The following is a 17,988-nucleotide window of genomic DNA, read 5'->3' on the forward strand; positions in this document are numbered from 1 at the left end:
TGAACATGGAAATATCTTCACCACCATCTGTATGAACATGGATATGTCTACACTGCCGTCTGGATGAACATGGAAATATCTACACAGCTATCTGTATGAACATGGAAATGTCTACACCGCTATCTGTGTAAACATGCATACATCTTCACTGCTATCTGTATAAACATGGAAATATCCACACCGCTATCTATATGAACATGGAAATATCTACACCGCTAACTGTTTGAACATGGAAATATCTACACCGCTATCTGCATGAAAATGGAAATATCTACACAGCTATCTGCATTTACATGGAAATATCTACACAGCTATCTCTTTGCACATGGAAATAACTACACCGCTATCTCTATAAACATGGAAATATCTACACCGCCATCTGTATGAAAATGGAAATATCTGCACCGCCAACTGTATGAACATATAAATATCTACACTGCCGTCTGTATTAAGAAGGAGATATCTACGCCGCTATCTGTATAAACATGGAAATATCTACACCGCTATCTGTATGAACATGGAAATATCTACACCGTTACATGTATAAACATGGAAATATCAGCACCGCTATCTGTATGAACATGGAAATATCTACACCGCCATCTGTATGAACATGTAAATATCTTCACCGCCATCTGTAGGAACATGGATATATCTACACAGACATCTGGATAAACATGGAAATATCTACACAGCTATCTGTATGAACATGGAAACACCTACACCGCTATCTGTGTAAACATGCATACATCTTCACCGCTATCTGTATAAACATGGAAATATCTACACCGCTATCTGTACGAACATGGAAATATCTACACCGCTACCTGTTTGAACATGGAAGTATCTACACCGCTATCTGCATGAACATGTAAATATCTACACAGCCATCTGGATGAACATGGAAATATCTACACCGCTACCTGTATAAACACAGAAATATGTAAACCGCTACCTGTATAAACATGGAAGTATCAGCACCGCTATCGGTATGAACATGCCAATATCTACACGGCTATCTGTATGAACATGGAAATATCTACAACGCCATCTGTATGAACATGGAAATATCTTCACCGCCATCTGTATGAACATGGATATATGTACACAGCCTACTGGATGAACATGGAAATATCTACACCGCTATCTGTATGAACATGGAAATATCTACACCGCTATCTGTATGAACATGGAAATATGTACACAGCCAGCAGGATGAACATGGAAATATCTACACCGCTATCTGTATGAACATGGAAATACATACACCGCTATCTGTATGTACATGGAAATATCTACACCGCTATCTCTATGAACATGGAAATATCTACACCGCTATCTGTATGAACATGGAAATATCTTCACCGCCATCTGTTTGAACATGGATAAATCTACACAGCCAGGTGGATGAACATGGAAATATCTACACCGCTATCTGTGTAAACATGCATACATCTTCACCGCTATCTGTATAAACATGGAAATATCTACACCGCTATCTTTATGAACATGGAAATATCTACACCGCTAACTGTTTGAACAGGGAAATATATACACCGCTATCTGCATGAAAATGGAAATATCTACACCACTATCTGTATGAATATGGAAATACATACACCACTATCTGTATGAACATGGAAATATCTACACCGCTATCTGTATGAACATGGAAATATCTGCACCGCTATCTGTATGAACATGGAAATATCTACACCACTATCTGTATGAACATGGATATATCTACACCGCTATCTGTATGAATATGGAAATATCTTCACCGCCATCTGTATGAACACGGAAATATCTACACAGCCATCTGGATGAACATGGAAATATCTACACCGCTATCTGTAGGAACATGGAAATAGCTACACTTCTATCTGTATGAATATGGAAATATCTACACCGCTATCTCTTTGAACATGGAAATATCTACACCGCTATCTGTATGAACATGGAAATATCTTCACCGCCATCTGTATGAACATGGAAATATCTGCACCGCCATCTGTATGAACATTTAAATATCTACACCGCAATCTGTATTAAGATGGAGATATCTACACCACTATCTGCATAAACATGGAAATATCTACACCGCTATCTGTATAGACATGGAAATAACTATACCGCTATGTGTATAAACATGGAAATATCTACACTGCTATCTGTATAAACATGGAAATATCTACACCGCTATCTGTATGAACATGGAAATATCTTCACCGCCATCTGTATGAACATGGATATATCTACACAGCCATCTGGATGAACGTGGAAATATCTACACGGCTATCTGTGTAAAAATGCATACAACTTCACCGCTATCTGTATAAACATGGAAATATCTACACCGCTATCTTTATGAACATGGAAATATCTACACCGCTAACTGTTTGAACAGGGAAATATATACACCGCTATCTGCATGAAAATGGAAATATCTACACAGCTATCTGCTTATACATGGAAATATCTACACAGCTATCTCTTTACACATGGAAAAAAATTCACCGCTATCTGTATGAACATGGAAATATCTTCACCGCCATCTGTATGAACATGGAAATACCTGCACCGCCATCTGTATGAACATATAAATATCTACACCGCCATCTGTATTAAGTTGGAGATATCTACACCACTATCTGCATAAGCATGGAAATATCTACACCGCTATGTGTATAAACAAGGAAATATCTACACTGCTATCTGTAAAAACATGGAAATATCTACACCGTTACATGTATAAACATGGAAATATCAGCACCGCTATCTGTATGAACATGGAAATATCTACACCGCCATCTGTATGAACATGGAAATATCTTCACCGCCATCTGTAGGAACATGGATATATCTACACAGACATCTGGATAAACATGGAAATATCTACACAGCTATCTGTATGAACATGGAAACACCTACACCGCTATCTGTGTAAACATGCATACATCTTCACCGCTATCTGTATAAACATGGAAATATCTACACCGCTATCTGTACGAACATGGAAATATCTACACCGCTACCTGTTTGAACATGGAAGTATCTACACCGCTATCTGCATGAACATGTAAATATCTACACAGCCATCTGGATGAACATGGAAATATATACACCGCTATATGTATGAACATGGAAATACATACACCGCTAACTGTATGAACATGGAAATATCTACACTGCTATCTGTATGAACATGGAAATATCTACACCGCTATCTGTATGAACATGGAAATATCTTCACCGCCATCTGTATGAACATGGATATATCTACACAGCAATCTGGATGAACATGGAAATATCTACATCGCTATCTGTGTAAACATGCCTACATCTTCACCGCTATCTGTATAAACATGGAAATATCTACACCGCTATCTTTATGAACATGGAAATATCTAAACCGCTAACTGTTTGAACACGGAAATATATACCCCGCTATCTGCATGAAAATGGAAATATCTACACTGCTATCTGTATGAACATGGAAATACATACACCGCTATCTGTATGAACATGGAAATATCTACACCGCTATCTGTATAAACACGGAAATATCTACACCGCTATCTGTATAAACATGGAAATATCTACACCGCTATGTGTATAAACATGGAAATATCCACACCGCTATCTGTATAATCATGGAAATATCTACACCGCTACCTGTATAAACATGGAAATAAGAGCACCGCTATCGGTATGAACATGGAAATATCTACACCGCCATCTGTATGAACATGGAAATATCTTCACCGCTATCTGTATGAACTTGGATATATCTACAGAGCCATCTGTATGAACATGGAAATATCTACACCGCTATATGTATGAACATGGAAATATCTAAACCGCTAACTGTTTGAACAGGGAAATATATACACCGCTATCTGCATGAAAATGGAAATATCTACACCGCTATCTGTATGAACATGGAAATACATACACCGCTATCTGTATGAACCTGGAAATATCTACACCGCTATCTGTATAAACACGGAAATATCTACACCGCTATCTGTATAAACATGGAAATATCTACACCGCTATGTGTATAAACATGGAAATATCTACACCGCTATCTGTTTGAACGTGGAAATATCTACACCGCTATCTGCATGAAAATGGAAATATCTACACATCTATCTGCATATACATGGAAATATCTACACAGCTATCTCTTTACACATGGAAATAACTACACCGGTATCTCTATAAACATGGAAATATCTACACCGCCATCTGTATGAACATGGAAATATCCGCACCGCCATCTGAATGAACATATAAATATCTACACCGCCAACTGTATGAAGAAGGATATATCTACACCGTTATATGTATAAACATGGAAATATCTATACCGCTACCTGTATGAACATGGAAATATCTACACTGCTATCTGTATAAACATGGAAATATGTACACCGCTACCTGTATAAACATGGAAGAATCAGCACCGCTATCGGTATAAACATGGCAATATCTACACAGCTATCTGCATATACATGGAAATATCTACAAAGCTATCTCTTTACACATGGAAATAACTACACTGCTGTCTCTATAAACATGGAAATATCTACACCGCCATCTGTATGAACATGGAAATATCTGCACCGACAACTGTATGAACATATAAATATCTACACCGCCATCTGTATTAAGATGGAGATATCTACACCGCTATCTGTATAAACTTGGAAATATCTACACCGCTATCTGTAAAAACATGGAAATATCTACGCCGCTTTCTGTATAAACAAGGAAATATCTACACTGCTACCTGTATAAACATGGAAATATCAGCACCGCTATCTGTATGATCATGTAAATAGCTACACAGCCATCTGGCTGAACATGGAAATATCTACACCGCTATCTGTATGAACATGGAAATATCTACACCGCTATCTGTATGAACATGGAAATACCTACACCACTATCTGTATGAACATGGAAATATCTACACCGCTATCTGTATGAACATGGAAATATCTTCACCGCCATCTGTATGAACATGGATATATCTACACAGCCATCTGGATGAACATGGAAATATCTACACCGCTATCAGTATGAACATGGAAATAGCTACACTGCTATCTGTATGAACATGGAAATATCTACACCGCTATCTGTATAAACATGGAAATATCTACACCGCTATCTGTATGAATATGGAAATATCTTCACCGCCATCTGTATGAACATGGATATATCTACACAGCCATCTGGATGAACATGGAAATATCTACACCGCTATCTGTATGAACATGGAAATATCTACACAGCCATCTGGATGAACATGAAAATATCTACACCGCTATCTTTGTAAACATGCGTACACCTTCACCGCTATCTGTATAAACATGAAAATATCTACACCGCTACCTGTATAAACATGGAAATATCTACACCGCTATCTCTATGAACATGGAAATATCCACACCGCTATCTGTATGAACATGGAAATAGCTACACCGCTATCTGTATGAACATGGAAATATGTACACCACTATCTGTATGAACATGGAAATATCTACACCGCTATCTGTTTGAACAGGGAAGTATATACACCACTATCTGCTTGAAAATGGAAATATCTACACAGCTGTCTGCATTTACATGGTAAAATCTACACAGCTATCTCTTTACCCATGGAAATAACTACACCGCTATCTGTATGAACATGGAAATATCTCCTCCGCCATCTGTAAGAACATAGATATATCTACACAGCCATCTGTATGAACATGGAAATATCTACACCGCTATCTGTATGAACATGGAAATATCTACACCGCCATATGTATGAACATGGAAATATCTGCACCGCCATCTCTATGAACATATAAATATCTACACTGCCATCTGTATTAAGAAGGAGATATCTACACCGCTATCTGTATAAACATGGAAATATCTACACTGCTATCTGTATAAACATGGAAATATCTACACCGCTATCTGTATAAACATGGAAATATCTACAGCGCTACCTGTATAAACATGGAAATATCAGCACCGCTATCGGTATGAACACGGAAATATCTACACCGCTATCTGTATGAACATGGAAATATCTACACCGCTATCTGCATGAACATGGAAATATCTTCACTGCCATCTGTATGATCATGGATATATCTACACAGCCATCTGGATGAACATGGAAATATCTACACCGCTATCTGTATGAACACGGAAATATCTACACAACCATCTGGATGAATATGAAAATATCTACACCGCTATATGTGTAAACATGCAAACATCTTCACCGCTATCTGCATAAACATGGAAATATCTACACCGCTACATGTATAAACATGGAAATATCAGCACCGCTATCTGTATGAACATGAAAATATCTACACCGCTATCTCTATGAACATTGAAATATCCACACCGCTATCTGTATAAACATGGAAATAGCTACACCGCTCTCTGTATGAACATGGAAATATCTACACCACTATCTGTATGAACATGGAAATATCTACACCGCTATCTGTTTGAACAGGGAAATATATACACCGCTATCTGCATGGAAATGGAATTATCTACACAGCTATCTGAATATACATGGGAATATCTACACAGCTATCTCTTTACACATGGAAATAACTACACCGCTATCTGTATGAACAAGGAAATATCTACACTGCCATCTGTATGAACATGGAAATATCTGCACCGCCATCTGTATGAACATATAAATATCTACACCGCCATCTGCTTTAAGAAGGAGATATCTACACCGATATCTGTATAAACATGGAAATATCTACACTGCTATCTGTATAAACATGGAAATATCTACACCTCTATCTGTACAAACATGGAAATATCTACATCGCTACCTGTATAAACATGGAAATATCAGCACCGCTATCGGTATGAACACGGAAATATCTCCACCGCTATCTGTATGAACATGGAAATATCTACACCGCTATCTGTATGAACATGGAAATAGCTACACCGCTATCTGCATGAACATGGAAATATCTACACCACTATCTGTATGAACATGGAATTATCTACACCGCTATCTGTATGAACATGGATATATCTACACAGCCATCTGGATTAACATGGAAATATCTATACCGCTATCTGTATGAACATGGAAATATCTACACCCCTATCTGTATAAACATGGAAATATCTACACCGCTATCTGTTTGAACAGGGAAATATATACACCGCTATCTGCATGAAAATGGAAATATCTAAACAGCTATCTGCATATACATGGAAATATCTATACAGCTATCTCTTTACACATGGAAATAACTACACCGCTATCTGTATGAACATGGAAATATCTACACCGCCACCTGTATGAACATGGAAATATCTGCACCGCCATCTCTATGAACATATAAATATCTACACTGCCATCTGTATTAAGAAAGAGATATCTACACCGCTATCTGTATAAACATGGAAATATCTACACTGCTATCTGTATAAACATGGAAATATCTACACCGCTATCTGTATAAACATGGAAATATCTACACCGCTACCTGTATAAACATGGAAATATCAGCACCGCTATCGGTATGAACACGGAAATATCTACACCGCTATCTGAATGAACATGGAAATATCTACACCGCTATCTGTATGAACATGGAAATATCTTCACTGCCATCTGTATGAACAAGGATATATCTAAACAGCCATCTGGATGAACATGGAAATATCTACACCGCTATCTGTATGAACATGGAAATATCTAAACAGCCATCTGGATGAACATGAAAATATGTACACCGCTATATGTGTAAACATGCATACATCTTCACCGCTATCTGTATAAACATGGAAATATCTACACCGCTACCTGTATAAACATGGAAATATCAGCACCGCTATCTGTATGAACATGGAAATATCTACACCGCTATCTCTATGAACATGGAAATATCCACACCGCTATCTGTATGAACATGGTAATAGCTACACCGCTATCTGTATGAACATGGAAATATCTACACCACTATCTGTATGAACAGGGAAATATCTACACCGCTATCTGTTTGAACAGGGAAATATATACACCGCTATCTGCAGGAAAATGGAAATATCTACACAGCTATCTGAATATACATGGGAAGATCTACACAGCTATCTCTTTACACATGGAAATAACTACACCGCTATCTGTATGAACATGGAAATATCTACACCGCCATCTGTATGAACATGGAAATATCTGCACCGCCATCTGTATGAACATATAAATATCTACACCGCCATCTGTATTAAGAAGGAGATATCTACACCGATATCTGTATAAGCATGGAAATATCTACACTGCTATCTGTAGCAACATGGAAATATCTTCACCGCAATCTGTACAAAAAAGGAAATATCTACATCGCTTCCTGTATAAACATGGAAATATCAGCACCGCTATCGGTATGAACACGGAAATATCACCACCGCTATATGTATGAACATGGAAATATCTACACCGCTATCTGTATGAACATGGAAATATCTTCACTGCCATCTGTATGAGCATGGATATATCTACAATGCCATCTGGATGAACATGGAAATATCTACACCGCTATCTGCATGAACATGGAAACATCTACACTGCTATCCTTGTAAACATGCATACATCTTCACCGCTATCTGTATAAACATGGAAATATCTACACCGCTATCTGTTTGAACATGGAAATATCTACACCGCTATCCGCATGAAAATGGAAATATCTACACAGCTATCTGCATACACATGGAAATATCTACAAAGCTATCTCTTTACACATGGAAATAACTACACTGCTATCTCTATAAACATGGAAATATCTACACCGCCATCTATATGAATATGGAAATATCTGCACCGCCATCTGTATGAACATATAAATATCTACACCGCCATCTGTTTTAAGATGGAGATATCTACACATCTATCTGTATAAACTTGGAAATATCTACACAGCTATCTGTATAAACATGGAAATATCTACACCACTATCTGTATAAACATGGAAATATCTACACCGCTACCTGTATAAACATGGAAATATCAGCACAGCTATCTGTATGAACATGGAAATATCTATACCGCTATCTCTTTGAACATGGAAATATCTACACCGCTATCTGTATGAACATGGAAATATCTACACCACTATCTGTATGAACATGGAAATATCTACACCACTATCTGTATGAACATGGAAATACCTACACCGCTATCTGTATGAACATGGATATATCTACACAGCCATCTGTATGAACATGGAAATATCTACACCGCTATCTGTATGAACATGGAAATATCTACACCGCTATCTGTATGAACATGGATATATCTACACAGCCTTCTGGATGAACATGGAAATATCTACACTGCTATCTGTGTAGACATGCATACATCTTCACCGCTATCTGTATAAACGTGGAAATATCTACACCGCTATCTGTTTGAACACGGAAATATCTACACGGCTACCTGTATAAACATGGAAATATCAGCACCGCTATCTGTATGCACATATAAATATCTACACCGCCATCTGTATTAAGATGGAGATATCTTCACCGCTATCTGTATAAACCTGGAAATATCTATGCCGCCATCTGTATAAACATGGACATATCTACACCGCTATCTGTAAAACATGGAAATATCTACACCGCTACCTGTATAAACATGGAAATATCAGCACCGCTATGAGTATGAACATGGAAGTATCTACACCGCCATCTGTATGAACATGGAAATATCTTCACCGCCATCTTTATGAACATGGAAATAGCTGCACCGCCATCTGTATGAACATATAAATATCTACACCGCCGTCTGTATTAAGATGGAGATATCTACACCGCTATCTGTATAAACATGGAAATATCTACACCGCTATGTGTATAAACATGGAAATATCTACACTGCTATCTGTATAAACATGGAAATATCTACACTGCTACCTGTATAAACATGGAAATATCAGCAACGCTATCTGCATGAACATGGAAATATCTACACCGCCATCTGTATGAACATGGAAAAATCTTCACCGCCATCTGTATGAACATGGATATATCTACACAGCCATCTGGATGAACATGGAAATATCTTCACCACCATCTGTATGAACATGGATATGTCTACACTGCCGTCTGGATGAACATGGAAATATCTACACCGCTATCTGTATGAACATGGAAATATCTATACCGCAATCTGTGTAAACATGCATACATCTTTACCGCTATCTGTATAAACATGGAAATATCCACAACGCTATCTGTATGAACATGGAAATATCTACACCGCTATCTGTTTGAACATGGAAATATCTACACCGCTATTTGCATGAAAATGGAAATATCTACACAGCTATCTGCATTTACATGGAAATATCAACACAGCTATCTCTTTGCACATGGAAATAACTACAACGCTATCTCTATAAACATGGAAATATCTACAGCACCATCTGTATGAACATGGAAATATCTGCACCGCCATCTGTATGAACATATAAATATCTACACCGCCATCTGTATTAAGAATGAGATATCTACACCGCTATCTGTATAAACATGGAAATATCTACACCGCTATCTGTATGAACATGCAAATATCTACACCGCTACCTATATAAACACGGAAATATGTACACCGCTACCTGTATAAACATGGAAGTATCAGCACCGCTATCGGAATGAACATGGCAATATTTACACGGCTATCTGTATGAACATGGAAATATCTACACCGCTATCTGTATGAACATGGAAATATCTACACCGCTATCTGTATGAACATGGAAATATCTACACAGCCATCTGGATGAACATGGAAATATCTACACCGCTATCTGTATGAACATGGAAATATCCACACCGCTATCTGTGTAAACATGCATACATCTTCACCGCTATCTGTATAAACATGGAAATATCTACACCACTATCTGTATGAACATGGAAATATCTACACCGCTATCTGTTTGAACATGGAAATATCTAAACCGCTATCTGCATGAAAATGGAAATATCTACACAGCTATCTGCATATACATGGAAATATCTACACAGCTATCTCTTTGCACATGGAAATAACTACACCGCTATCTGTATGAACATGGAAATATCTACACCGCCATCTGTATGAACATGGAAATATCTGCACGGCCATGTGTATGAACATATAAATATCTACACTGCCATCTGTATTAAGATGGAGATATCTACACCGCTATCTGTATAAACATGGAAATATCTACACCGCTATCTGTATAAACATGGAAATATCTACACCGCTACCTGTATAAACATGGAAATATCAGCACCGCTATCTGTATGAACATGGAAATATCTACACCGCTATCTGTTTGAACATGGAAATATCTACACCGCTATCTGTATGAACATGGAAATATCTACACCGATATCTGTATGAACATATAAATATCTATACCGCCATCTGTTTTAAGATGGAGATATCTACACAGCCATCTGGATGAACATGGAAATATCTTCACCACCATCTGTATGAACATGGATATGTCTACACTGCCGTCTGGATGAACATGGAAATATCTACACAGCTATCTGTATGAACATGGAAATGTCTACACCGCTATCTGTGTAAACATGCATACATCTTCACTGCTATCTGTATAAACATGGAAATATCCACACCGCTATCTATATGAACATGGAAATATCTACACCGCTAACTGTTTGAACATGGAAATATCTACACCGCTATCTGCATGAAAATGGAAATATCTACACAGCTATCTGCATTTACATGGAAATATCTACACAGCTATCTCTTTGCACATGGAAATAACTACACCGCTATCTCTATAAACATGGAAATATCTACACCGCCATCTGTATGAAAATGGAAATATCTGCACCGCCAACTGTATGAACATATAAATATCTACACTGCCGTCTGTATTAAGAAGGAGATATCTACGCCGCTATCTGTATAAACATGGAAATATCTACACCGCTATCTGTATGAACATGGAAATATCTACACCGTTACATGTATAAACATGGAAATATCAGCACCGCTATCTGTATGAACATGGAAATATCTACACCGCCATCTGTATGAACATGTAAATATCTTCACCGCCATCTGTAGGAACATGGATATATCTACACAGACATCTGGATAAACATGGAAATATCTACACAGCTATCTGTATGAACATGGAAACACCTACACCGCTATCTGTGTAAACATGCATACATCTTCACCGCTATCTGTATAAACATGGAAATATCTACACCGCTATCTGTACGAACATGGAAATATCTACACCGCTACCTGTTTGAACATGGAAGTATCTACACCGCTATCTGCATGAACATGTAAATATCTACACAGCCATCTGGATGAACATGGAAATATCTACACCGCTACCTGTATAAACACAGAAATATGTAAACCGCTACCTGTATAAACATGGAAGTATCAGCACCGCTATCGGTATGAACATGCCAATATCTACACGGCTATCTGTATGAACATGGAAATATCTACAACGCCATCTGTATGAACATGGAAATATCTTCACCGCCATCTGTATGAACATGGATATATGTACACAGCCTACTGGATGAACATGGAAATATCTACACCGCTATCTGTATGAACATGGAAATATCTACACCGCTATCTGTATGAACATGGAAATATGTACACAGCCAGCAGGATGAACATGGAAATATCTACACCGCTATCTGTATGAACATGGAAATACATACACCGCTATCTGTATGTACATGGAAATATCTACACCGCTATCTCTATGAACATGGAAATATCTACACCGCTATCTGTATGAACATGGAAATATCTTCACCGCCATCTGTTTGAACATGGATAAATCTACACAGCCAGGTGGATGAACATGGAAATATCTACACCGCTATCTGTGTAAACATGCATACATCTTCACCGCTATCTGTATAAACATGGAAATATCTACACCGCTATCTTTATGAACATGGAAATATCTACACCGCTAACTGTTTGAACAGGGAAATATATACACCGCTATCTGCATGAAAATGGAAATATCTACACCACTATCTGTATGAATATGGAAATACATACACCACTATCTGTATGAACATGGAAATATCTACACCGCTATCTGTATGAACATGGAAATATCTGCACCGCTATCTGTATGAACATGGAAATATCTACACCACTATCTGTATGAACATGGATATATCTACACCGCTATCTGTATGAATATGGAAATATCTTCACCGCCATCTGTATGAACACGGAAATATCTACACAGCCATCTGGATGAACATGGAAATATCTACACCGCTATCTGTATGAACATGGAAATATCTACACCGCTATCTGTTTGAACATGGAAATATCTACACCGCTATCTGTATGAACATGGAAATATCTACACCGATATCTGTATGAACATATAAATATCTATACCGCCATCTGTTTTAAGATGGAGATATCTACACATCTATCTGTATAAACTTGGAAATATCTACACCGCTATCTGTATAAACATGGAAATATCTACACCACTATCTGTATAATCATGGAAATACCTACACGGCTACCTGTATGAACATAGAAATATCAGCACAGCTATCTGTATGAACATGGATATATCTACACAGCCATCTGTATGAACATGGAAATATCTACACCGCTATCTCTATGAACATGGAAATACCTAAACCGCTATCTGTATGAACATGGATATATCTACACAGCCATCTGGATGAACATGGAAATATCTACACTGCTACCTGTATTAACATGGAAATATCAGCCCCGCTATCTGTATGAACATGGAAATATCTACACCGCCATCTGTATGAACATGGAAAAACCTTCACCGCCATCTGTATGAACATGGATATATCTACACAGCCATCTGTATGAACATGGAAATATCTTCACCGCCATCTGTATGAACATGGATATGTCTACACAGCCGTCTGGATGAACATGGAAATATCTACACCGCTATCTGTATGAACATGAATATATCTACACCGCTATCTGCATGAAAATGGAAATATCTTCACTGCCATCTGTATGAACATGGATATATCTACACAGCCATCTGGATGAACATGAAAATATGTACACCGCTATATGTGTAAACATGCATACATCTTCACCGCTATCTGTATAAACATGGCAATATCTACACTGCTACCTGTATAAACATGGAAATATCAGCACCGCTATCTGTATGAACATGGAAATATCTACACCGCTATCTCTATGAACATGGAAATATCCACACCGCTATCTGTATGAACATGGAAATAGCTTCACCGCTATCTGTATGAACATGGAAATATCTACACCACTATCTGTATGAACATGGAAATATCTTCACCGCTATCTGTTTGAACAGGGAAATATATACACCGCTATCTGCATGAAAATGGAAATATCTACACAGCTATCTGAATATACATGGGAAGATCTACACAGCTATCTCTTTACACATGGAAATAACTACACCGCTATCTGTATGAACATGGAAATATCTACACCGCCATCTGTATGAACATGGAAATATCTGCACCGCCATGTGTATGAACATATAAATATCTACACCGCCATCTGTATTAAGAAGGAGATATCTACACCGATATCTGTATAAACATGGAAATATCTACACTGCTATCTGTATAAACATGGAAATATCTACACCGCTATCTGTACAAACATGGAAATATCTACATCGCTACCTGTATAAACATGGAAATATCAACACCGCTATCGGTATGAACACGGAAATATCTCCACCGCTATCTGTATGGACATGGAAATATCTACACCGCTATCTGTATGAACATGGATATATATACACAGCCCTCTGGATGAACATGGAAATATCCACACCGCTATCTGTGTAAACATGCATACATCTTCACCGCTATCTGTATAAACATGGAAATATCTACACCGCTATCTTTATGAACATGGAAATACCTACACCGCTATCTGTTTGAAGATGGAAATATATACACCGCTATCTGCATGAAAATGGAAATATCTACAAAGCTATCTGCATATACATGGAAATATGTACACAGCTATCTCTTTACACATGGAAATAACTACACCGCAATCTTTATGAACATGGAAATATCTTCACCGCCATCTGTATGAACATGGATATATCTACACAGCCATCTGGATGAACATGGAAATATCTACACCGCTATCTGTATGAACAAGGAAATATCTACACCGCTATCTGTGTAAACATGCATACATCTTCACCGCTATCTGTATAAACATGGAAATATCTACACTGCTACCTGCATGAACATGGAAATATCTACACCGCTATCTGTTTGAACATGGAAATTTCTACACCGCTATCTGTATGAAAATGGAAATATCTACACAGCGATCTGCATATACATGGAAATATCTACAAAGCTATCTCTTTACACATGGAAATAACTACAGCGCTATCTCTATAAACATGGAAATATCTACACCGCCATCTGTATGAACATGGAAATATCTGCACCGCCATCTGTATGAACATATAAATATCTACACAGCCATCAATATTAAGATGGAGATATCTACACCGCTATCTGTATAAACTTGGAAATATCTACACCGCTATCTGTATAAACATGGAAATATCTACACCGCTACCTGTATAAACATTTAAATATCAGCACCGCCATCTGTATGAACATGGAAATATCTACACCTCTATCTCTATGAACATGGAAATTTCTACACCGCTATCGGTAAGAACATGGAAATAGCTACACCGCTATCTGTATGAATATGGAAATATCTACACCACTACCTGTATGAAAATGGAAATATCTACACCTCTATCTCTATGAACATGGATATATCTACACAGCCATCTGGATGAACATGGAAATATCTACACCGCTATCTCTTTGAACATGGAAATATCTACACCGATATCTGCATGAAAATGGAAATATCTACAGAGCTATCTGCATATACATGGAAATATCTACACAGCTATCTCTTTACACATGGAAATAACTACACCGCTATCTGTATGAACATGGAAATATCTACACCGCCATCTGTATGAACATGGAAATATCTGCACCGCCATCTGTATGAACATATAAATAACTACACGGCCATCTGTATTAAGATGGAGATATCTACACTGCTATCTGTATGAACATGGAAATATCTACACCGCTATCTGTATGAACATGGAAATATCTACACCGCTACCTGTATAATCATGGAAATGTCTACTCCGCTACCTGTAAAAACTTGGATATATCAGCACCGCTATCTGTATGAACATGGAAATATCACCCCCTCTATCTGTATGAGCATGGAAATATCTACACTGCTATCTGTATGAAGATGGAAATATCTACACTGCTATCCATATGAACATGGAAATATCTTCACCGCCATCTGTATGACCATGGATATATCTACACAGCCATCTGGATGAACATGGAAATATCTACACCGCTATCTGTATGAACATGGAAATATCTACACCGCTATCTATATGAACATGGAAATATCTACACCACTATCTGTATGAACAAGGAAATATCTACACCGCTATCTGTATGAACATGGAAATATCTTCACCGCCATCTGTATGAACATGGATATATCTACACAGCCATCTGGATGAACATGGAAATATCTACACCGCTATCTGAATGAACATGGAAATAGCCACACCGCTATCTGTATGAACATGGAAATATCTTCACCGCCATCTGCATGAACATGGATATATCTACACAGCCATCTGGATGAACATGGAAATATCTACACAGCTATCTGTATGAACATGGAAATATATACACCGCTATCTGTGTAAGCATGCATACATCTTCACCGCTATCTGTATAAACATGGAAATATCTACATCGCTATCTGTATGAACATGGAAATATCTACACCGCTATCTGTGTAAACATGCATACATCTTCACCGTTATCTGTATAAACATGGAAATAGCTACACCGCTATCTGTATGAATATGGAAATATCTACACCACTACCTGTATGAAAATGGAAATATCTACACCTCTATCTCTATGAACATGGATATATCTACACAGCCATCTGGATGAACATGGAAATATCTACACCGCTATCTCTTTGAACATGGAAATATCTACACCGATATCTGCATGAAAATGGAAATATCTACAGAGCTATCTGCATATACATGGAAATATCTACACAGCTATCTCTTTACACATGGAAATAACTACACCGCTATCTGTATGAACATGGAAATATCTACACCGCCATCTGTATGAACATGGAAATATCTGCACCGCCATCTGTATGAACATATAAATAACTACACGGCCATCTGTATTAAGATGGAGATATCTACACTGCTATCTGTATGAACATGGAAATATCTACACCGCTATCTGTATGAACATGGAAATATCTACACCGCTACCTGTATAATCATGGAAATGTCTACACCGCTACCTGTAAAAACATGGAAATATCAGCACCGCTATCTGTATGAACATGGAAATATCACCCCCTCTATCTGTATGAGCATGGAAATATCTACACTGCTATCTGTATGAAGATGGAAATATCTACACTGCTATCCATATGAACATGGAAATATCTTCACCGCCATCTGTATGACCATGGATATATCTACACAGCCATCTGGATGAACATGGAAATATCTACACCGCTATCTGTATGAACATGGAAATAGCTACACCGCTATCTATATGAACATGGAAATATCTACACCACTATCTGTATGAACAAGGAAATATCTACACCGCTATCTGTATGAACATGGAAATATCTTCACCGCCATCTGTATGAACATGGATATATCTACACAGCCATCTGGATGAACATGGAAATATCTACACCGCTATCTGAATGAACATGGAAATAGCCACACCGCTATCTGTATGAAC

The sequence above is a fragment of the Gorilla gorilla genome, chromosome 9 (assembly GCF_029281585.2).
Source record: "Gorilla gorilla gorilla isolate KB3781 chromosome 9, NHGRI_mGorGor1-v2.1_pri, whole genome shotgun sequence".
In the NCBI taxonomy this organism is placed as follows: domain Eukaryota; kingdom Metazoa; phylum Chordata; class Mammalia; order Primates; family Hominidae; genus Gorilla; species Gorilla gorilla.